General features: G+C 40.1%; 1 protein-coding gene and 1 long non-coding RNA gene across 5 annotated transcripts in view; one reads left to right on the top strand and one right to left on the bottom strand.

Annotated features, from left to right (window-relative positions):
- ANKFN1 (ankyrin repeat and fibronectin type III domain containing 1) overlaps window positions 1–23,030 on the bottom strand; it is a 470,333-nt gene that overhangs the window by 400,385 nt on the left and 46,918 nt on the right. The gene's annotated exons all lie outside the window — the stretch shown is intronic.
- Window positions 1,852–10,199, top strand: LOC120237771. The gene is made up of 3 exons (XR_005530042.1): window positions 1,852–1,919; window positions 5,423–5,534; window positions 9,421–10,199. It is a non-coding gene; the product is annotated as an uncharacterized LOC120237771 (long non-coding RNA).

The raw sequence follows: 23,030 nt of genomic DNA, 5'->3' as shown, positions 1-23,030 counted from the left end.
AATCATCTGCAATGCACAAGGCAGTGTCACTATCAATGTGTTATGCAAATCATTCTAGACGTACATAGAAAAGCAATGTTTTAATTTCTATTGACTGGTGGGGCTTTTGCTACATTTAAGTGGCTTCTGGATGCATGTCTGTCATTGCTTGCTAACATTTATATCAACAAAATACTTTGTGAGCTACACGTGTATTTAACCAAAGGGGAGAACAGCCACTTTATTCCTTTGACTAGATTTATTGAAAACAACGTTCTGGCTGAAATGAGAATTTTCCTTATGGGAGATGTCCTTGACTATCCATTCAGAGATAAGAAACAATCTCTAACACCTTTTAAGTTTCTTTTGTGCACCAAATTATTTGAGAAAAAATAAACAATGCCTTGGAATTATTGAATTTTTGAAACATGTTTCAGGAGTGGCAGTTGAGTGCTGTAAGGGACCAGAGATTCTGTGAGTTGTTTTCAACAATATATGGGAAAATAAATCATTTTTCTTTTTTAACTTTTCATTTGTTACTTTGAGGTTCTCTTAATGTTGATGAATCTATCCATCAGGAAAAACATGCTGTCTTCATGGGGCAGAATACTAAAAGACCTGCTATTGTGGGAAAACACCAGTAAAGTAGCAAAGATCTCTGGCTTAAGAGTCAGAAATTTAGTTCCATTCCCAGTTCTGTCCCTGAAATCTGAATGACCTTGGGGAATGCTCTTCAGTCCACTTGGCTTCCAATTTTTTTATCTATATGCAGAAGTATTTAGACTAGCTTAAATCTCTTATACCATTTGGTGTTTAAATTTCTGTTACACCATGAGTTCTGTTTCGAGTTATGAGGGTAGACATATTCCATACTGCAAGTAACTGATAACTAAGTTTAAGCAGGTAGACGCTGGCTATAAGCAGACCAAATCTACCTGGTCCATGTCACAATGTATTCATGATTTTTTATTCATTTAAAAAGTACCTACCAGGGGCGCCTGGGTGGCTCAGTTGGTTGAGTGTCCGACTTCGGCTCAGGTCATGATCTCACGGTCATGAGTTTGAGCCCCACATTGGGCTCTGTGCTGACAGCTCAGAGCCTAGAGCTTGCTTCAGATTCTGTATCTCCCTCTCTCTCTGCCCCTCCCCCACTCATGCTCTGTCTGTCAAAAATAAACATTAAAAAAAATTTTTTTAAAGTTCCTATCATATATTTACCACTCTGTTACATGTTGAGTATACAAAAAGAAGTAAAACACAGTCTTTGTATTAAAAGGGTTCAGAGCCTAATACAGAATACAACAAAACACACAATTTGATATATGATGGTGTAGGAAACAGAGGAGGGCCACTTGATTAAGTCTGGGACTTAGAATGGCTTTTTGGAGGGAGTGATCCTTCAGCAGAATCTTCAAGAATGAAAACAAGTTGTCCAGAAGGAAAAAGGTAAAAAGGGGTGACATTGATGATCCAGAAGGAGAAGTATCAATACCCTTAAAGGTGAGAAAGCTGCCAGAATTGGACCACATTTAACTAATTGAGATTATGGGGTGGAAATCTGACTTTGTATCTTTTTAAAAATTTATTTAAATTCAAATAGTGAAGTGTTGGTTTCAGGAGTAGACCCAGTGATTCATCTCTTACAATATGACATCCAGTGCTCATCCCAGAAAGTGCCCTCCTTAATGCCCATCACCCATTTAGCCCATCTCCTCACCCATCTCCCCTCCAGCAATCCTCAGCTTGTTCTCTGCATTTAAGAGTCTCTTATAGTTTGCCTCCCTCTGTGTTTTTATCTGACTTCACATCTTATTTTTCCTGCTATTCTCTGAAAATTTTAAAGTTTTTATCTTTGTTCATCACAAGCACAGGAAGAGATTTGAGTTTCAGAGTCTGCTCAACAGTGTTGCATACAAAAGAAGGCAAAGGAACTGAACACGGTAAGATCTGCAAATTATCCGTACTTACATTTCTTTGATAATGTTGCCCTTGTGTCCTGCCATCTGTTATCTCCTGTCCTGACCCTCACTATTCTCTGCTGAGTAATTTGTGCAGTTGTACACAACTATTCAGAATCTGTTGGCATTCATCAAGTAAAGATGTATGTCTGAATTGATCTTGCATGAGGAAATGTTTTATCCTAGAAAGTAGGATGGGACACAGGTGCCAGACACCCTGCGGTTGAGTCCTGACTAAAACTCACTTTCTTCATCTGAAAATGGGAGATGACAATAGTACATACTTTAGAGGTTTGTGAAATTAAATCAGATAAGCCACAGAAATCTCTTAGCACCATGTCTGGTATAGCGGAAGAGTTTGATAAATTCAGGCATCTGCACTCGGAAATCCTACACTAAGTGTTGGGTCACTTGATGGACTCCTCATATTCAGCTATGAAAATTAGAAGCAGTCTTTAACTATAATGCTTAAATCATTGCTCAAGCAATTATTAAAGCAATCCAATCAAATCTTAACTTGCCAATTTTTAGTTAGTGGGTGACCAGCAGTCAGGACTGAGATGTTAAGCCAGGAGATTCATGAGCTCAGACTAGGGCCAGGTCTGCCAAAGGCTGTTGCTTTCCTTAAAGTCACTTGGCTTTGCAAACCCTTTTCTATTTGATCTTCTTAAGAGCAGGGATTTGTGTTCAGCTTTATATCCCCAATGCTTAGCATGGTGTGTGGCAATCATAAGTACTCTGTGAAGTCTTGCACTGGCCTGCCACAATTGGTCTCACTTAGACCTTGTAGATAACCAACCTCACATGTCCACAGACTATCTATCATTGCGGAGCTGCAAGGCAACTGTGCATCTGTGCTGTCAGGTCACCATTACAGAATGTGTGGTCAGTGTATCAAGATGGCACTTAGATGCATACCAAGACATTGAACCCTGCACCCGGATATGTATCATGGAGATAAGGCTTGCAAAATAGTTTTTGCAACCACTAGGGAACCTTGTTGAAGTTTAAGGAGATGTGTTGGGGGTTTAAAAGGCTTGGTAAGGCTTACACAGGGGTCTTTAAGATCTGGCAGAAGCTCGTGATGGTCAAGGAAAAAATTCCATAGCCACTGATCTGAGCACATTCTGCATAATGAACAGGGGAGACTTAAAGCTGCACTTACTGAGCTGTCCCCAGACCATATCTCCCAATATTCTTCCCAGTTGCTAATTATGTTTCAGTTAATTTCTGCTAATTATGACTTCCATGAGATGCATATGTCAGACTGATCATTTGCATCAAACTTTTAACCCAATGATCTACTAGAGAACTTCAGACACTCAATACATTTCTGTGGAATCACTAAGAGCACACATGAAAGAACGTTTTCATTCCCATGATTAAATAGGGTCATTTTCTCTCTGTCTCCCCAAGAAAACAAAGCAGAAGCCGCTTGCTAATGCCTTTTGGGCAGGAGGGGCTGTTGGCTCTCAGATTTCAGGGCTGCTGTGTGGTGCCTCTGGTTTCATCAGGATGTCACGTTCTTGGTAACAGCATCTGCTGTGCTTCTAATGAACACCCAGTGACAAACACAGAGACTCTGCCTTTCCCCAGGACCTGCAGGGGATAGAGGAACCACAGCTGGGAGAGACAGAACAAGCCCATATTTCATAACAATTACTCTGGTTTCTCAGGAAAGGTGGCAAGAAAAACTATTAGCAAGTTGGTGGAAAGAAGATTTATGGCTTGGCAGCTCAAAGGTGTGACAGGTTTCTCCTCTGATGAAAAATCACTTCTTTGGAGGTGAGAAAAGGGCAGGCACCCTGCTCAGCAGATGGGAATCCATCAAGTTAGCTTCACTTTTGAGCAACTCTTTGTGTCATCGAAAAATGTCTCTTCAACTCCCTAAGGCAAATAACTTCTTATCTCTCCCAGGGAGCATTACAGGATTCACACTGCTGACATCCCATGGTCAATTCTCAGTCTTCATTTAACCTATCAATAGCCATCTACATTGCTGAATTACTTCTTCCTTCTTGAACCCATTTCCTTCACTTTTAGGACTTCACCTGTTTTGTTATAATTCCCCACAAGCCACTATTTATGTCACCTATGTTAATTCCTTATTTCTGACCAACCTTTCACACTTGTGTTCTCCAGTTCTCTCTTCCCTATCCACAGCTACTCCCATACATGTTTATCCAACTCTTGGCTGTCAACACTGTCTGAACCCCGTGGAATATTCTCCTGACTTTAGCACAGACCTCTTCCCTGAACCCCAGATTAATTTGTCAAATTGTCTACTCACTCTCTCCATGTAGATGTTTGAAGCACATCTTTAGGTTAACATGGCTTAAACCAAATGTCTGATCCAGCCTGGCTCCTAACGCCAAGCCCACTGCCTCTTGAGTCATCCCCATTTTAGATTTTCAGATTCTAAATCTTGCAGTCATCTTGATCTTCTTGTTTCTTTCATCTAACCCATCATTTAAAATGGGTGATTGGCTCTATCTTCAAAATATACACAGTGTCTTGCCATAATCCCCCCACCCTCACCTCCCACACTGCTGTCCCTGGTGTAAGTCTTGCTCAGGTTGTGAACAAGCCTCCTAACTGGGTTCTCTGCTTCTGCCTTGGCCCCTACTCAGCAAGAGGGAGGGCTTGAAAAGCCAATTGTGATTCTTCACACAGTCAGAGTGATCCTTTTAAAACTTAAGTTCCAATTCCCAGATCACTCAGAATAAATGCTACAGTCCTGAGCTTGACCTCGAGAATATGCCAGCTCTCTGGTCCCTCCGACCCGACTGCCCGTCAATCTTCTGCTTCCTTACTTCACCCAGCCACACTGACCTTTCTCTTCCTTAAAAACTCAAAGCAGGCTCTCACCTTGGGGGCTAGGCACTTGCCCTCTCACTGTCTTATCTTCACGTTTATATTCATGACTCATTCCCTCGCTTCCTTCAGATTCACCCTCTAATATTACCCATTCAAGGGAACTTTCCTTGGTCACCGTATATAAAACAGCTTCCTTTCTCCTACAGCAGAAAACCTCAACTATTGCTTTTCTTCCTATGGAAAGAACTGAATATGAATTGGGGAAAGGGGGAGGAAAAGAAAGAGAAAAATACAAGAGGGGGGGTACACATTAATATTTCAAAATCATCCAATCACAACAGCAGCCAGGAAATGAGGGGAGAGAGGAGCCAATTTTATGATGAGTTTTGGGTACACTGAGAGCCAGGGCTGGCAAGGCTCCAAAGTGGAAATGTCCAGTGGTTAGTTACTTCATGAGGTGCAATTCCTGGGATCCCTGAGGCATGAAGGAAAACTGGACAGGCAGCAAAATATGACTGGGCTTGAAAGGGCATGGAGGTAGGAATTATGATCACAGTGCTGAGGAGGGTATGAACCTGGAAGGCAGCCCCTTAAGGCTGATTTCGCATCATCACAATCCTCTGGGTGTTCCTGGCATTTTAGAGTTTTCAATTTGCTTTCATACATAGGACCTCATGTGACCTTCACCACCCGATCAGTTTATCCAGGCAAGCACCATACATCCTTATCACCAAGAAGAAACTACCCTTTGTGGGAACTCACCAGGAGGAAAAAGAGCAGGTAACAGCTATCAGGAGTGTAAAACTCAAACACTCCTATCAATGCTTCATGCATTATTTTAGGATGGTTCTTAATTTGGGGTTCTGAACAATGGGCTTAGAAAATCTGGAACCCTCTCCAGTTGTAGGAAATATAAGGTGTTTCTGTCCACATAAACTGTAATTTTTCCCTTGACCAAAGTTTCCATTTTTTAAATAAGATTCTCACATAGTCAGCAACCCCAGAATGATTAAGATCACAACACCAGAGCACTGTTTCTTAAGGTATTCTCCCTAGGTCATCAACATCAACAACAAAACCAGTAATACTTGTTTAAAAAAATACAACAGTGCTTCCTGGACCTCATCCCAAGTTTTTCAGTTGGACTTTCTGGTAGAGGCAGGAATCTGCATTATTAGCAGGTATCCCAGAGAATTCTTATGCACCCTAGTAATTGCCAATCAGCCTCCATCTTTGTCATCTACAGGTGACATAATGTGAACCTCCAAGTGCGTGTCTTTAAATATAGGCTCCTGAGGCTGTGAGTTCTAGAACTCTAGCCACTATCAGCAAAGAGATCATCCAGCCACATAGCAGTTTTCCCACAATAAGTACTGGGTCAGCTCTAAGGTAGCCTCCAGAGCATGCAGGACCCAGCAGGTCTTCTCTGGGCTCCTACTCTTTGGGGGCAATGAGCACAGGGAAATCCAGGAAGGCCTCCTGCAGCCCTGATCCCCTAGTGTCTTAGTCATCTGCCAGGTTATTTCCTGAGTCCAAGCACCCATTCTTGTGCTGGCCCAGCCACCTATTGAACTTGGATACAGGTGCTGGTTATCGGTTTTGGGTAGAAAAAGACACTTATTGGGCTATTCTGAAAGCTGTCTTGCCTATGGATACACTGGACAAGGGTCAGCAAATTGTAGCTATAAAGAGCCAGATAGTAAATATGTTAACCTTTGTGGGCCATCTGGTCTTTATCTGCCATTGTAGCTCAAAGGCAATCATTGACATATGTAAGCGAATGGGTGTGGCCATGTCCTAACAAAGATTGACACAGAAATGAGCAGGGGGCTAGATTGGGCAAGCCAGCCCTACTATGCCAACTCCTGTACCAGAGCCTAAATAAACGCCCAATGGTCTTGACTTTTTTATAGTAGGGACACATAAAGGGAAGCAGTGATGTGGATAATCCAAAGCAAACAAAAATGTCAAGGAAAGAAGCATAAACACCAACATTCCACTCACCCGATATATAGCTTTGGAAAGCATTATACTCTTCTTGTGGCTGCTGATTTAGTTTTCTAATTATGTTTTGCTCAGGACGATATTAATACGGGCTTACACTCTCTGAGTAGATCCCACCTGGGGCTCAGGAGGAGACCGAGGGTGAATGCAGAGAACAAAGTGAGCAAAGCTGGCCTTGTATTAAAATTAGACACAGGTAATTGAGAAAAGACTGTCTATAACCTGCCAGTGGGAATGAGAGATGCCCCCGTGAGTGGCTGTGTGTTTATTAAATTTGAAAATGGCATCTCTTGCCTTCATTTACTTGGCTCCCAAAGGCCTGTGCTTAAGCAGGTGTAAGTCATGAGGGCAGGGAGGACTCCACTGAGCTAGAGAGGACATTTGTTTCCCTGACTTGCATATCCTAGAGCAGGGAACACGTGGTGGTGGAAAGGGCTAACATTTATTGATTCTATTACGTGTTACACACATTGTGAGCTGCTTTACAAATAATAACAGCTAATATTTTTTGAGCACTTGTTCTTTACTAATTATTTTACATGAATTGTATCATTTAAACTTCCTAGGGCCCCACAAATTAAGTACTTTTATTGTGTTCTTTTTACAGAGACTTGGGTTAACTTTCTCAAAGTTACAGAATCATTTAAAGCATGCAGTTGCACTCAATAATGCATATTTTTAAACATTATGTTAGATTGCCACCAAACTGTCTATTTTATAGAAAACCTCTTCTTAGGGAGATAACATTAGCTGCACTTCGTAAGCAAGAACATAAGTGACTTTCCCACAGCTACACACAGAGTCAGGGGCAGCCCCAGATCTGGATCCAAACTTCATGTTCCCTTCAATGTCACCTGCTATTTGGGGGCCCGGGTGGGGTCATTCACCCACCTAAACCTTCATGTTCTCTCTTGCCAAATTGAGATACCAGTGTCTGTCCCATCTCATTCATAGGACAGATAGTAATCTCAAATAATAATCCTATACTTTCAAAATGATGAACATTAAAAATAATAAAACACTGAATAATTATAGCTTATTGATTAGGGATAGGAGTTTTGAAGTCTGATAATTCTGGATTCAGGTTCTGAATCTGCCACTTACCATCTGGGTATTTTTGAGCAAGTTCCTGAGTTTCTCTGGTTTTAAGTGTTTTTATCTGAAGTTGGAATACTAATACTACTACTACTACTATTAATAATAATGCCTATCCCACAAGATTGTTGTGAGGATAAAAAGAGACCCACGACAGCATGACACGTAAAGACCAAAACTGTGTTATCCCTTCTTAATTTCATATTAGTTAGAAAAACTGAAGAATCCAGGGGTATTAGAATAAGGGATTAAGGACCCTGGAAATACAATTACAACAGAAATAGAGGCCATGTCACAACTTCACCTCAACTGGATAGCTCGCTTCTTCTTGTTCTAGATGCATCCACAGCTGTGGTTATATGAATATGTTGGCAGACTCCATCACACTGTATGAAAATAACTCCCCTGGGCTCTATTGAGAGATCTACTTGCATTAATTTAGAAAAATATACAGATATAAAGCCTAGGTGTACAGCATGTGCCACAAGCTATAAATGAGTGGGGAAGCCCAGACTTGGTTTCCCAATACTGGAAAAAAAAAAACAAAAAAAAAACAACAAGCTATAGATCCAAGTCCCTTGCCTCCTAGTGACTTGCTGGCAGCCTACCCAGACATGAAAGAAGAGACTGGGGGTCCCTGTTGACTCTAGAGTCCTTGTCAAAGGTAAAGTAACTGGTCTGAAGACAGAGACCCTGATCTGCAGATTCTGTTCCAAAGTCTCCTTGCACTGTATTTATAGCACTCCACCCCTATAGAAACAAGATGGTGGTTTGCTTCCCAGGCCAGCTCTTATATGACTGAACTGAGAAATGGTGGCCCTAGAGAAGTAACCACATCATTAGGACAAATAGTAGAGTTTTCAGCCTTTGTTTCTGTGGGGAAATGCATTTAATATTACATAGCAAGACAGAGACATGCAGGTGCAGGGAAGAATTGAATCACCAATTGCAGCAATATCAGCTACTCAGTGCTATGCTTTTAGGGAGGCAGGGAAATTACAGAGTCAGATAGCCTGAGATAATATTTAAGAAAGCATTAAACAGATGTGAGGCACTTTTATTATTGGGGCTGTACTGGCGATGATGATGGAGATTATTAGTGATAAGGGCTAAGACACTGACCTTCCGCTGCAAACATGGAAGCCACTGCCACTCTGTGTGTTTTGAGAAGAGGGGAACAGTAATGTGGGATATCCTTCTCCTTCTCGAGGACTTTGGAAGAACTCCCATATATATACCCTTTGGTAGCACTGCTGTTGGGAGATGAGCATTTTCCTCAAATGCAGACCACAATTATATCACTGAATACTGACTATGTGCCAGGCATTGTAATTCATATTTATTGTTTTGAGCACTTAGAACTCTGAAAGGTAAATATGACCACTCCCATTTTACTGATTAAGAAATTTAGACTGCATTAAGGTTACTAACTGGCCCAAAGCCACATAAATTATAAGTGATTGAGTTGGTATTAGAGCACATGACATTTGACTCCAATACAAGCCTTTTTCTACTACATCGTAACCCTCTTTCAATAGCCTTTCTCCATTATGTTTTCTTTCTCTAGGGGTCAGTTGGAAGAGCCATTTGTCCTGTGCTGAATTAGAGACTGCTGAGTTGTGCTGAAACCTAGTTCTCTTTGACTGATATTCAAATGTCATCATATGCTCCCTACACATACAAGTCAAAGAGCTGGAGGAAAGGATTGCAACATGAGTGTGCTTTATGATAGTCCCTGGTGAAATAAGTGGCCCTGGATAATGTTTCAGGATAATCCTTTAGGTCATTGTTCTATACCCACTTCCTTTACCAGCTGTCAAGGTGGCTCATATCAAATTCTTCTTAATGGGAGGATCCATTTCTACCTCCACTTTGCCCCAACCAAGACACACAAGCATATTTTCACACTGCTTTCAAATGATTTCTTATCAATTACCCCTTTTGGTTCCCCTTATAATGAAGAAGAAATAGATCCACACATGGAAAGTGAAAGAGATGTAGCTGATAATGCTATGTGACATGGACTATGTCACTTCTGCCTCTGTCTGCAGTTTGCTTCCTCTGGTTTTGAAAATTCACAGAAAAAAATCAATCAATAAATCAATAAAACGGACCCCTCATTTCTTCCTATCCCAGAATCCCACAGTTTCTAAAATTATTTTCCTGGATGCAAAGGAAAGTAGACATGTCTCTCTATAGGATCATTCGTGTATCCAATTACTGTTTATGCACCTGGTATTCTAGCAGTGCTCCTATTTATCCCATTTTTCTATAGAGGAAAACATGTTCTGTTCAGAGTCTGGTTCTGGTCTGCCTGGAGGCACATGACATCAATTTCTCCCAGTATGATTGCCATTTTAGCCTCAGTTTGATGTAGTTCTCTGTTTCTTGTGCTCTTCTGTTCTTAGGCAGCATGTCTCATATTAAAATGTTTCTGTTGTTGTTGCTTGCTTTGTTTTAGTGTGGTGCATCTGTTACAACTGATGAGCCAATAATGCTATGTTACTATTAACTAAATCCACAGTTCGCATTAGAATTCACTTTTTGTGTTGTACATTTTACGGGTTTTGACAAACATATAATGACCTGTGTCCACCATTACAGTATCATATGGAATATTTTCACTCCTCTAGAAATCCCCTGTGCTCCACCTGTTCAACCCTCACTCCCTTATCCCTGAGACCTGGCAATCACTGATCTTTATATTGTCTCCATAGTCTTGCCTTTTCTGGCGTTTTATAAATTGGAATCATACATTGTATAGCCTTTTCAGATTGCCTTTGAAACTGTATTTTTACTTTATAAACCAGTAAAACTTTTCTCAAATTCACTAGGAATGGTTTACCAATTTGCACTAATTTCACAAGCTTCCTGAACAAGGCAGCATGGACAGTACCGGTTTTGCTGCTGCTACCAGTTTCTACAAGAATGTTCTGAAAGATGAAGTGGTTTGGTATGGAGAATTGAGTTAATAATTTCCCCCAGTTCCATGATCACTGGCTCACTCAGACTCTCATTCGTGTTTGATTGATTTTCAAAGTTATCCATCCATCCATCCAACCACCTACCCACCTACCCACCCACCCACTGCATTTCATTCTAATCCTACTGCACTGTCCAATCCCATCATCCTAATGTGTTGAGTACGAATCTTTGAATTTTATATATTCTTGTAAAATATAGTGTTCTTATTGTGTGAATGTTTTACATCTACTTAAATGGCACTGTGCTAATGGCCTCATTCTGTTTTTATATTCTCTAGCTGTAACAGGTAAACAACCTAGTTTGTTGCTTCTTCCCGCTAAATAGTATCCAGATGAACATCCTCCCCACTGGTTTACTGGTTCCTCAATGATGGGCACCTATACTCTTTCCAATCCAAACCCCTGCCAGCAATGTGGTGATGAATAATTCAGAAATTTTAACATTTTTTGAGTTTGGAAACCCATGAGCAGTCAGTCATTGTTCCTGCCTCAAAATTAACTTTTTGGGGAAGGACCCAGCACGTTCCTTTAACAAATTTAAGTAATAGGTTCTAATCTATACAGGCTTAAGAAAAAACTGAATATTTTACTCAGGATTTTATGGCAAGACAAATGTAAGGATGAGTCCCTAATTCCTTGCCTGTCCTCTCAAGGCTCCCCCACCACAGCTCTATCTTTGTCTCTTCCCTCTCCCATAGCCCCAGTATTTACATCCCCCCCACTTTTTTTTTCATCCCTTTTCAAATGTAAAGTGATTTAGGCTCTGGACTCCCCCAGTAAACCTCTTCACATTCTTCCCCCTGACCTGCAAACAAAAGAACCTCTTAGGGACTGTCTCCTTTCTAGAGTATATGTTTTGGAGGATGGGATTACACATGGGATCACAGTTATGATTCTTTTTTTTTTTAATGTTTTATTCATTTCTAGGAGAGAGAGAGAGAGAGACAGCGTGAGCAGGGGAGGGTCAGAGAGAGAGGGGGTCACAGACTGAAACAGGCTGCAGGCTCTGAGCTGGCAGTCAGCACAGAGCCCGACACGGGGCTCGAACACACGAACCGCGAGATCATGACGTAAGCGAAAGTCGGACGCTCAACGGACTAAGCCACCCAGGCGCCCCAAGATCACAGTTATGATTCTTACATGGTGTATGCTTTACCTTCTTTCTTGCAATAATACACTAAATAAATACACACTTAAATTTTTGAAATGCAAGGAGCACACAAGTAAAAAGCATCAGCATACTGAATACTTATTATTTGCTACTTTTGTCATGCTTTATATAAATTAGCATAGATTTCTCTCTAATCTATGCTATGAGGAAAATAATGTTAATTTCATCTCCTATGTGTATTATGTTTGTAAATATGTATTATGTGTTAGGCACCTCTATGTCCTGGTGATTTGCATGCAATATTTTATTTAATCCTTAGGTGAGTCCTTTGAAATTTTTTAAAACCCATTTTGTAAATGAAGAGCCTTAGTCCCAGACTGGTGACACACTTTCCCAATCATGGAGGCATTGTGCCAGAACGAAGCTGGCCTTCAGACTTGCCTGGGTCTCCTTCACTGCTTAGTGGTTAAAAAGTTGAAAGGAGAATAATCCATTCAGCAGTGAGGGAAAGCATCCCATCCCCTTTGATACTTGGTAGAGTTTAGAATCAAACAGGCACAGATTTTGAGAGCCAAAGAGCACCTTCACCTTATACCAGTGGGATGTTGTTTGTAATCTGGGCAAGAAAATTCTTCTTGGGGGTGGGGGGGGAAGCAAAGAAAATTCTTCCTTGGGCAATATTGTTTCCAGCATCAGTTGACATTTAGTATCCCTGGAAGCTGCCCACAAAATGCTAGTAAGACTCTTAATTTACTATGACATTTCAATATATCCTCACAGTTCTAAACTCCACCTCTCCCGTATTCAGATGAAGAAGCTTAGGCTCAGGGAGATGGGATCACTCACTGGGTTTCAACTCTGGCTTCTCTTTAGATTCACTCTCTGGTGCTTTACAAAAATACCAGTGCCCTGGCCACATACATTGGAGTATCTAGGGGTTAGAGCCAGGCCCAGCATCTATTTCAACTCTGGCTTCTCTTTAGATTCACCCTCTGGTGCTTTACAAAAATACCAGTGCCCTGGCCACATACATTGGAGTATCTAGGGGTTAGAGCCAGGCCCAGCATCTATTAAGAGCTGCCAGACGGTTGAAATGACTTGCAAAGTGGTTAAGACACTTTGATATCATCATTTCTAGGTTCAAATCCCAGCTCTTCCATTTATTAGCTGTGCAACTTTGGGAAAGATGTATCATCTCCAGCTGCCTAAGCCTTAAAATATTTATAGTATTTACTTCACAGGATTGTTGTCAGGGTTACATGAGTTAATATGTGGAAAAGTGGTTAGCAAATAGTAATAAAATGTCAGCTCTTATTATTATTACTGTTATTATTATCATAATCAGATCCCGAATCTCCTTATCTTTTTATTGATGCTCCTTCCCCTAAGATTTCACATGTTTTAGTGGTTTATCACCACTACAACCCATGGTGTGCAAATTTAGCCCAAATTCCACATGGAGAATAAATAGGAGGGAGGAGCAAGTACGAAGGCGACTCCATTAGGTACAGAGGATGCAGCAGGGAAGTCCTTCAGGTACTGAATTTCTTTGGATATTACCAACCCTCTCCAGTGGGACAGAGGGTTCAGTGAACTGCCCCGCAAGGAAGAAAGGTTATTGACACCCATCTGAATGGAGTTGCTTTGTGAAGCACACAGCCTGGTAGCGGGGAAAGAAAGAGGGACTTGGACGCCAGACCAGGCTTCAAACTGTGGCTCTCTTCATCCTCCTAGCTGCATATCCTAACATACCTAGGCTTTGTTACCTAAACTCTTTGAGTCTCAGTTTCTTTGGTGGAAATAAAACAATCTGCGATGCAGTATTATTGTGAGGATAAAATAAGGGAGTGTGTGTAATGCTCTTAGCATAGAGAAGCTGTTCACTGACATTAGTTCCTTTCCTTCAAATACTTCTTGGAAGCTGTTCCCACATGTTCCTCACTCCTTTCCTAGCCACCCAGGAGGCTTACAAACAGAGTAGAGTTAAAGCATGCCATGCTGGACTAAGAAATGCTCAAGGATTAAAGTGGTTTAGGAGACTGTTTAAGAGATAATGAGGCTCTCTCAGATACCAAGAGGGGAAAAAGCAGGGAGACGAAATTTGCATAACTCATAAAAGCAATTTTGCTTCATTTACTTGCTAAACTCAATTATTCATTCCAATGCCAGTTTTTAACTGGGCCCACTCTGTTCAGTATTATGGGCCACAGTCTGGAGAGAATAGAAAAGAAGTTTTTACTTCAGCTCTGGAGCCAGAGCAAAATTCTTAGAAGAGGCCATCACTTTGGACATAGAGCTTGGAACTCCAAGTGTGCCAATGCCCAGGCCTCTGTGGGTGAGTCTAAATTTTATGTTGAAGAACAGCCTGAAACTTGAATGAAACAAAGGGCATAAAAGGAAATTACAACAGCTGAATCCCTGATGTTTGTTTTCTGAATCCCTTTGCCCTATAATATCCTATTTGATCCTGAAAGAGTTCTAAGGACATGGTAATTATTGTCTTCACATTACAGAGGAGATACTGACACTCCAAGACATTAAACTTATTTTCCCTGGGTCATGCAGGACCACCAAGTAACTTCAGATTTAACATTCAAATTTAAGATATCTGATTTTTTAAAAAATGTTTACTTATTTTTGAGAGAGAGCATGAGAGAGTGGGGTAGAGACAGACAGAGGGAAGGCACAGAATCCAAAACAGGCTCCAGGCTCTAAGCTCTCAGCACAGAGCCCGACATGGGTCTTAAACCCACAAACCACAAGATCATGACCTGAGCTGAAGTCAGACACTTAACTGACTGAGACAGCCAGGTGCCCCAAGATACCTGACTTTAAACTGTACTACTAGTATTCCCATTTTTGCTGAGCTTTATAAAACTGCAGTGGATAATGTGAAGATATTCATACCACTCATAAATGTTTTCCCATTTCTCCTCTGAAAATGGAAAACTGTACTTCCCTGGGCCTTGAAGGCATGACCATGTGACTTGCTTTAGCAAATAAAATGTGGGTCAAATGATATGTGTCACATCTAGGTAAAAGCATTTAATTGCCAGTGTGAGATTCTAGACCAGGAGGTAGCAAACTGGTCTGCAGGCCAAATCCAACCTACTATATGCTTTTGTAAATTAAATTTTATTGAACATAGCCACACTCATTTTTAAATATATTATCTATGGCTGTTGTCATGCTATATAAGACAGAGCTGCATAGTTGTGACAGAGATTTCAAGGTCTTAGAAAGCAAAAACATTTCCTTTCTGGCCCTTTAAGAAGAAAAAGCTTGGGGCGCCTGGGTGGCTCAGTTGGTTGAGCAGCCGACTTTGGCTCAGGTCATGATCTCGCAGTTCGTGGGTTCGAGCCCCGCGTTGGGCTCTGTGCTGGCAGCTCAGAGCCTGGAGCCTGTTTCAGATTCTGTGTCTCCCTCTCTCTCTGACCCTCCCCTGCTCACGCTGTCTCTCTCTCTCTCTCTCTCTCTCAGAAATAAATAAAATGTTTCTTAAAAAAAAAGTTTACCAACTTCTGTTCTAGACAGTTCTTCTCTGCCAGGTCAACAGAAGAGTCTGAGTCTCACAACAATACAGATATAAGGTGGTAGAGACTTCTTCAAAGCCCTAGAGAGCAGTCCAGACCCATTATAGACTTTTCACCTGTGTTAAAAGAAGGCTTTGTTGTTTTAGGCAAGTGAAATTTTGGACTTTTTTTTTTTTTAGCTTGGCATAATCTGGCCTCATCTGACTGATATACAAGTTAGTGAATGCTGGGAATAAAGGAAAAAATACACTGATTAAAGTCTGTTAGGGTCAGGATGCATTGAAAAAGTTGGATATTGATGGAAATGGACATGGTAGGGGCAGATGGGTGTTCCTGCTTTTGAGACCAGCACATCCTGAGATTTTGAAATATAAACTTCTGGGCCAGAGATTGTGGGTATGTCTGCATTGTTGATAATTCTGCCTACAAAGTTTAAGGTCAAGGGAGTTTACAGGCAAAACTCATGAATTAGAAATAGTCATGTTTCTAGGGTACCTAGGTAGCTCAGCTGGTTAAGTGTCTAACTTCAGCTCAGGTCATGATCTCACAGTTCATGAGTTCAAGTCCCACAGCCCTGTGCTATCAGCACAGATCCACTTCCGATCCTCTGTCCCCTTCTCTCTCTGCCCCACCCCAACTCATTCTCTCCCCTGCCCTCAAAAAGAAATCTTTTAAAAAGAGAGAAAGAAATAGTCATGTTTACTTAAAAAAATTTTTGTTAAGTTTCTACATTTTTTACAAAGTATTTTTATTTATTTCTAGTAGAGAGAGAGAGAGACAGCACGAGCAGGGGAGGGTCAGAGAGAGAGGGAGTCACAGACTGAAACATGCTCCAGGCTCTGAGCTGGCAGTCAGCAGAGAGCCCGACGCGGGGCTCGAACCCACGAACCGCGAGACCATAACCCAAGCGAAAGTCGGACGCTCAACCAACTAAGCCACCCAGGTGCCCCAAGTTTCTGCATTTTGAATGTTGATACATTCAAGACAAAATGGGCTCCTGGTTATGAGTTGTTACATAAGTAACCACTCTGCAGGAATGTCCTGCTTCTCAAGATCACTTATTTAACCTCTTAAATTGGCTGATGCTCAACATTGAGTAACAGGTTAACCTAAGCTGAGGCTAATGTATCTTTGCTGGAAGACAAGGTTTAGGTGGTATTTGCATGTGATCCTCAGTTCCAGTGCAAACTAAATAAGGGTTGGCTGCATCAGTGGTTTTCGAATTCATGCAAGTGAATAAAAAGGTTCACTCAACAAAGAAATGAGTATTTCTTTGACTTTTAAGTTCATCAAATCTCCGACTCAAAAAAATTTCTGTCAGGATACTAGAAGTGGATTTTTATACAATTTGAAGTAAACTCATCATTTTCCAGGGACACAGAGCACTTGGATGGAAGAATGATTTTGGATAATAATTTTTCCTGTCCTATTGCATGTAACACACCTAGAACTAAAAGGCCAAGATCTTAGACATAAGATCCTGAATGTGAGCTGGTCAATGACAGACTTCAGGTGTGTTCAATGACAGTAGGAACGGGAACCATGGTTCCTAGAGGCATGGTACTCGGTGGATAAAAAATGTGTCTGACACAATTTACAGTGGCCCTCTCCTGAGGGCATTCAACATATCTACCTTCTCTAACATACACTTCCAGACACTTTCCTGCCTCTAAGGTTGGTCTTAGAAAGTTCTAGTCTCAGAAAGTACAGAATAGTTAAGAGGAGGGAGAGGATGTGAGTATATTCATTGGATAAGGCATAGATGAGGAGATATAAACAGCGGGAGGAATAAAACTGGCTCTGGGTGGATACTGAAGAGTTGTTATTAATCAGTAGGAATCGTGATGACAGGGACCCTGAATAACATAGTTAAGACACCCCACAGACAACAGTCCCGCCATACCCCCACTGGTTTTTAAAGAGAGAAACCGCTGCCCACTACCTACATCCTACAAATGAAAAAAGAAAATAGTTCACTAAATAATTTTTATGACATAACAATTTTATCTTAGTCTTAATAACTGAGAATAGCAAAGAATCAAATAACTATCTTGTGTTACTCTTCTTTACATAAAATTCTTTTTTTACAGAAAAAAATCATTATAAACATTTCAGAAGACATGGAGAAATAAGACTCTAGATACTAAACAGGGAAGACACCTAGAGATGTTAATTCTTGTCAAGAGAACAGTTGGGATATCTTGTAAATATGGTGGCCCTGTTAACACTCTATTAAATTCAGTTTGATACTGACAGAGGGCTGCTTTTCTTTTTCTCTAATTAGGGTCGTCTTCCTAATTATTACAGAGCATCACAAATACCCCCTTTGGGTCAACAGAATGTTCTCCATACTTTCTTATATTTTATTAATCCACTTTCTTCTCTTGTGTCTGGTCTGAGAATCTAAAATTAGCTCATGCATTTGAACTTGTAGATTGCTGGTATAAGACCATAACTGCTGGAGCCAAGTGGGGAGCAGCATCAGGACGGTGGAATGAGGGGACCAAGGGCTTCCCACAACATCTATTTGTCACATGATGCACAAGACAATTCTTGAACTGTTCTGATTTGGGAGGGGCAGGTTCATTTGGGAGAGAGTATGCACACTTCACTGCATACTTAATTTCATTAAAAAAATGGGAAGCCAAACACACAGCAAAGGGGATAGGAGTCAGGAGGAAAAATCCAGTTTCTATGGCAACTAGAGGAACACACACATCATCACAGCAAGAGGTCTGAACTGGGGCAGGAGTGCTGACAGCTTCACCTAAGGCCTGTTTCCACATTTTCCCTTCCCTGGTGGGGCCTTTATCAGTTGCCATCTCCCTAAAGTCTTAGAGTGAATGGGGACCACGTACCCTCCTGCTAACAGTCAGGGATGACTTGCCAATATCACTCGGATTTTACTACTACAGAAGGAGATAGAAGATATACATATTTTTCAGATTATTTACCAACTCAAGCATCTGAATTAGAGTCCCGGGCTGTCATTCCTGTGACCCTGGGGATCCCTCTTCTCATTCTCAGCTCCTAAATGCTTATGCGCACATGCGCGCGCGCGCGCGCGCACACACACACACACACACACACACACACACACTGTGTCTCCATTCTGTGTACGTCTAGAAACAGCTGCACCCAAATGCATCACCCTCACATGCATATCTTCTGGTGTCCCCCACAGGAAGTACCCTATTCCTCACAGGGAAGCCTTTTCAGGCTTTAGCCCATTACACCATAAAATCATCTTTTTGAGGCAGATTCTCTAAGTCAGCAACCTCACTCCAGGCTGCACATTAGAATCACCTATGTAGTTTTTAAAAATGTTCTGTTGCTTAGGTTCTGCCTCTGGATTTGATTTAGTATGGTGCCTAAGCATCAGAAGTTTTCAAAACACCCCCCCACACACAGTGTGATTCTAATGTGTAACCAGAGTTGAGTACATTATAGTAATTCATTCAGGGTCAATGTACTTATCACTATCTGTATACTGGGCACTGGGTTGTATTTTAGAGATCTGAAGATGAATTTGACAGAGTTCCCAGTCCACTGGTGGAAGATAGATGTAAAGATAAGTAAGTACATGAAGTATTGTGTGGGTCCTAGGCTGGTCTGTATAAGTTAAGTGGGGGAACATGAGTGGTTGGTTCCATTTAGAGAGGGTCAAGAAAAACATTATAGAAGAGAGGATGATGCCAGACATCAATATTAACAGATGGATAGAGGAGCAGTGTGACAAAAGACACAGGAGACATAATATGAGAGCCAGAGAAGAAGCTGATACCACTGACATGCAGGTTTGAGGGGTGTTTTGTGGGTAGAGATGAATCTGCATTAGTGAAATGTAAAACATATCAGAAGAAAAGATGCAAGTTAAGGTATGGACAGATAAATGGATTAAAAAATACAAAACAAAACAAAAACCCAGCACAAGAGATATATGGAAATGGTATAAAGGTCTAACATAAGTGTAACTGGAACACCAAAAAGGAGGAACAGAGGAGAGGGGAAGAAACAATATTTGAAGAGATGATGGCTGAGATTGATGAAATTGATTAAAAAAAAATAAGCCACAGATTCAAGTACTATGAATCCCATCCAGAATAAATACAAAGTAAATAAATCCAGATCTATCTGAGGAAAACTGTTGAGAGAGAAAAATGGAAAAAATATTACAAACTAGCCAGTGAACAATAAATGTCTTCTTCAAATGAGTAAAAATAAAACAGGTAGCTGACTGAATAGGAAACAAACAAACAACAACAAAAACAAAAACAGAAGCTAGAAGTGATATGTGCCATGAGTTAAAAGAAAGGAACAGTCTAACAGACTCCCCAAAAGATAATAATAAAGTTATTCAGAGAGAAGGAAAATGATTCCCAATGGAAGTACAGAAATGCAAAATGCAGGAAGAACACTAGAAAAGGCAAATATGTGAGTGAAAACTAACAGTGTAAAACAATAGTAACACATATTATAGAATTTCAAACATACATTGATTCAAAACACATCAATAAAAGCACATAAGTTGGAAGGAGTTAAGATAAATGATATTAATATATTTAAAGTTTTTGTGTTGTTTGGAAACTAGTACTAATTTATGTTGAATATTTAAAAATCAAGTCTATATGCTGCAAAAGGAAGGTAAACACTAAAAGAATAGTAAAAGAAGGAGTAAGCTTGCAAGCTGAAGTGGAGAACAAACTAAAATTTTTTAAAATTCATGAGTAGACAAGGAGAAAGGGGAAAAGGAAAATAGAAGACATGCAACAGATAGATGATAAATTTAAACTCAAATGTATCTGTAGTTACATTAATTCTGAACTAAGTTTTTCAGTTAAAAGACAATATGATCAGACTGAGAAAAATAGAACAGCTTTTATGTGGCTTATAAGAGAAACACCTTAAATATAAGTATCAAAAGGTTTGAGAGTTAAAGGAAAAAATCCACTCCTAGATGTTGATCTAAGTTATGAAAACACATACAGTCACATAAAGCCTTGCACAAGAATGTTCATAATGCTTTATTCATAATAGCCCCAAACCAGAAATGGTTCAGATGCCCATCAATAGGAGAATCAATAAAGAACTATGCATGCACAATGGTATACCTGCCAGCAATAAAAAAGAAAAACAACTGATACATGTAATAAAAAAAAGAATAAGTCTCTAAAACATTATGTTAAAGAAATCAGACATAAAAAATAAAAGAAAAATATATGATAATTTCAGTAGATGCAAAGCACTCAATAAAATTCAATATCCATTCATGATAAAAACTTATAGTGGACTAGGAAGAAAAGGAAATATCTTTAATCTGACAAAGAATATCTACAATAACCTACTACATTTTGAAAGGACATATAAGGAAAGCCTGCCCTCTGAGATGCTGAGCAAGACAAAAGTATTTACTTTACTCTTCTGAAAGTTCTGGACAGCTAAAAAAGGCAAGAGAATAAATGTATTAGACTCAGAGAATAACAAATTAGTCATTAATTGCAAATGGTTTGATTTTGTATGTAGAAAATACAAAAGAATTACTAACTACTATATTAAATTAATGAATTTTGCACAAGCAGTCAGAAAATGAAGTCCAAAACATGTCACTAGTCATGATAGTATTAACAATATCAAATAATAGGGCAAATCTAACCAAAGATGAGTGAGAATTCTATGCAGAATGCTATACATTTTTGCTAAGAGAAAATAAAGACATAAATAAAAGAAGGATATGCATTTTCATGGATTAGAATATTCAATATTGTAACGACATCAATTCTCCACAAATAGATCTATAGACTCAGTGCCATCTTGACTGAAATCTCAAAAAGTTTTGTTTGTTTGTTTTAGACAAGCTGATCCTAAAAATTCTTTTGAAAATAAAAAGGCTCAGGAATAGGTAAGAAAATCTTTTTGGTGGCAATTGACAAGGTAACCCTATTTTCATATGGGAAGAAAAGGAGGAGGAGGAGGAGGAGAAAGTGGAAAGAGTTACTATACCTGATATCAGATTTATCATAAAGCCACAGCAATTAAGACAGTGCATGTAAGTGCAAAGACCAATAATTAAGCCAGTGGAATAACAGAGATTTCACAAATAAAACCACCCCTACAAATGCTTGATTTATGACAAAAATGGCACTACAGAGCAGTGGGGACAAGGCTAAGCTATTCAGTAAATGATGTCCTGTCAATGGAATATCCATAGGAGAAAAATGTAGAACTTAACCCCTTGGTCAGACTATGCACAAGAATAGATTCCAGATGAACTGCAGATCTAATTATGTAAAGTAACATAATAAAGTTTCTACAAGACAAAGAATATTTTCATGACCTTGGGACAGGGTGGATTTCTAAAGATTGATAAAATTATGAAATTCTAGGATTCTTACTGAAAATTTTACAGTTATGATAATAGAGGAAAATGATGGGTGAACCAAACAAAACAATATCTACCATATTCCATTAATGTTTTAAATTTGAATTTTAAAAATGCATTTTGGTTTTACAGTGATATGTGAGCTATAAGCATAATGACTATAGTGTCTATAGCGGGCTTGATAATTTACATTTCTAACAAGTTCTCAAGTGAGGCTGCTGGTCTGATAACCACCCTTTGAAAACACTGCTCACATCGAACCACCAAGTTACCTTTGATTCACTCACCCCCAGCTTGGTGTGGGATAGTCTGCAAAATGGTTTCTTTCTAAGCTCCCAGATATTAAATGAGGCTATGTCCTCTCTACTCTTGTCCCTCCTCCTGGGTCTTTTCCTTCTTTCCACAATCTCCTGGGGATGGATATGCTAGGTTTTATTATCAGTGATGATTTTGCTCTTTCATTCCCTTTTCTTATCAATCTGTGGCTTCTGCAATTGTTGCTAAAGCCAGAAGAGACTGATCTTGGGTGGTCCTTCTTGTTCTCCTACAACTTATATGAAAGCACTAGTGGCAGATGATATTCAAGGGAGAGAGATTAATTTATGATAAGAAACATAAATTAGTATTTAGAAACCTTATGCTCATTGTAATAATGCACATCATTTAAGGCAAGACTGAAGGTCTGTGAAAATCCTTTTATCTAAACAATTCCCAAGTTGGAAGAAGATGAAGGAATAAAAGGAGGACCAAACTTAGAATGAGAAAAGGCCTAATAGGAATGTGGAGACACGGGAGCGAATCTCTAGGGCAGAGGCTGGTAATTCAATACCAAATCTGAAAGGTGGCAGAGTCAGTTCTGTTCTGGGCCAATGACCACTGGGAGTCCAAAGAGATATCCATCCTCTGGGGACTCTGTCCTAGCCGAGATAGGTAGACACAGGGCCAGTGCCAGGCATTGAGTTGAATGGCTCCATACGTTACACAGTACTTAGAAACCCAGAACAGGAGAAGAAACCCTCACTCGAGAGACCTGGGGGCTGCCATAAGCCATGCGTGAAGTGAACCCCAGGCAGCTGGCACCTGTTGAAGATATTATATGGAACTGTCTTTGAGGACCAGTGCCTAGGAAAGAGCAGGTAGGAGAATGCATAGTGCCTGTTGGCCCCAGAG

This window comes from Hyaena hyaena, unplaced genomic scaffold (genome assembly GCF_003009895.1).
Source record: "Hyaena hyaena isolate Hyena2069 unplaced genomic scaffold, ASM300989v1 scaffold_189, whole genome shotgun sequence".
Lineage (NCBI taxonomy): Eukaryota > Metazoa > Chordata > Mammalia > Carnivora > Hyaenidae > Hyaena > Hyaena hyaena.
This window is presented reverse-complemented; position numbering and strand designations above follow the sequence as displayed.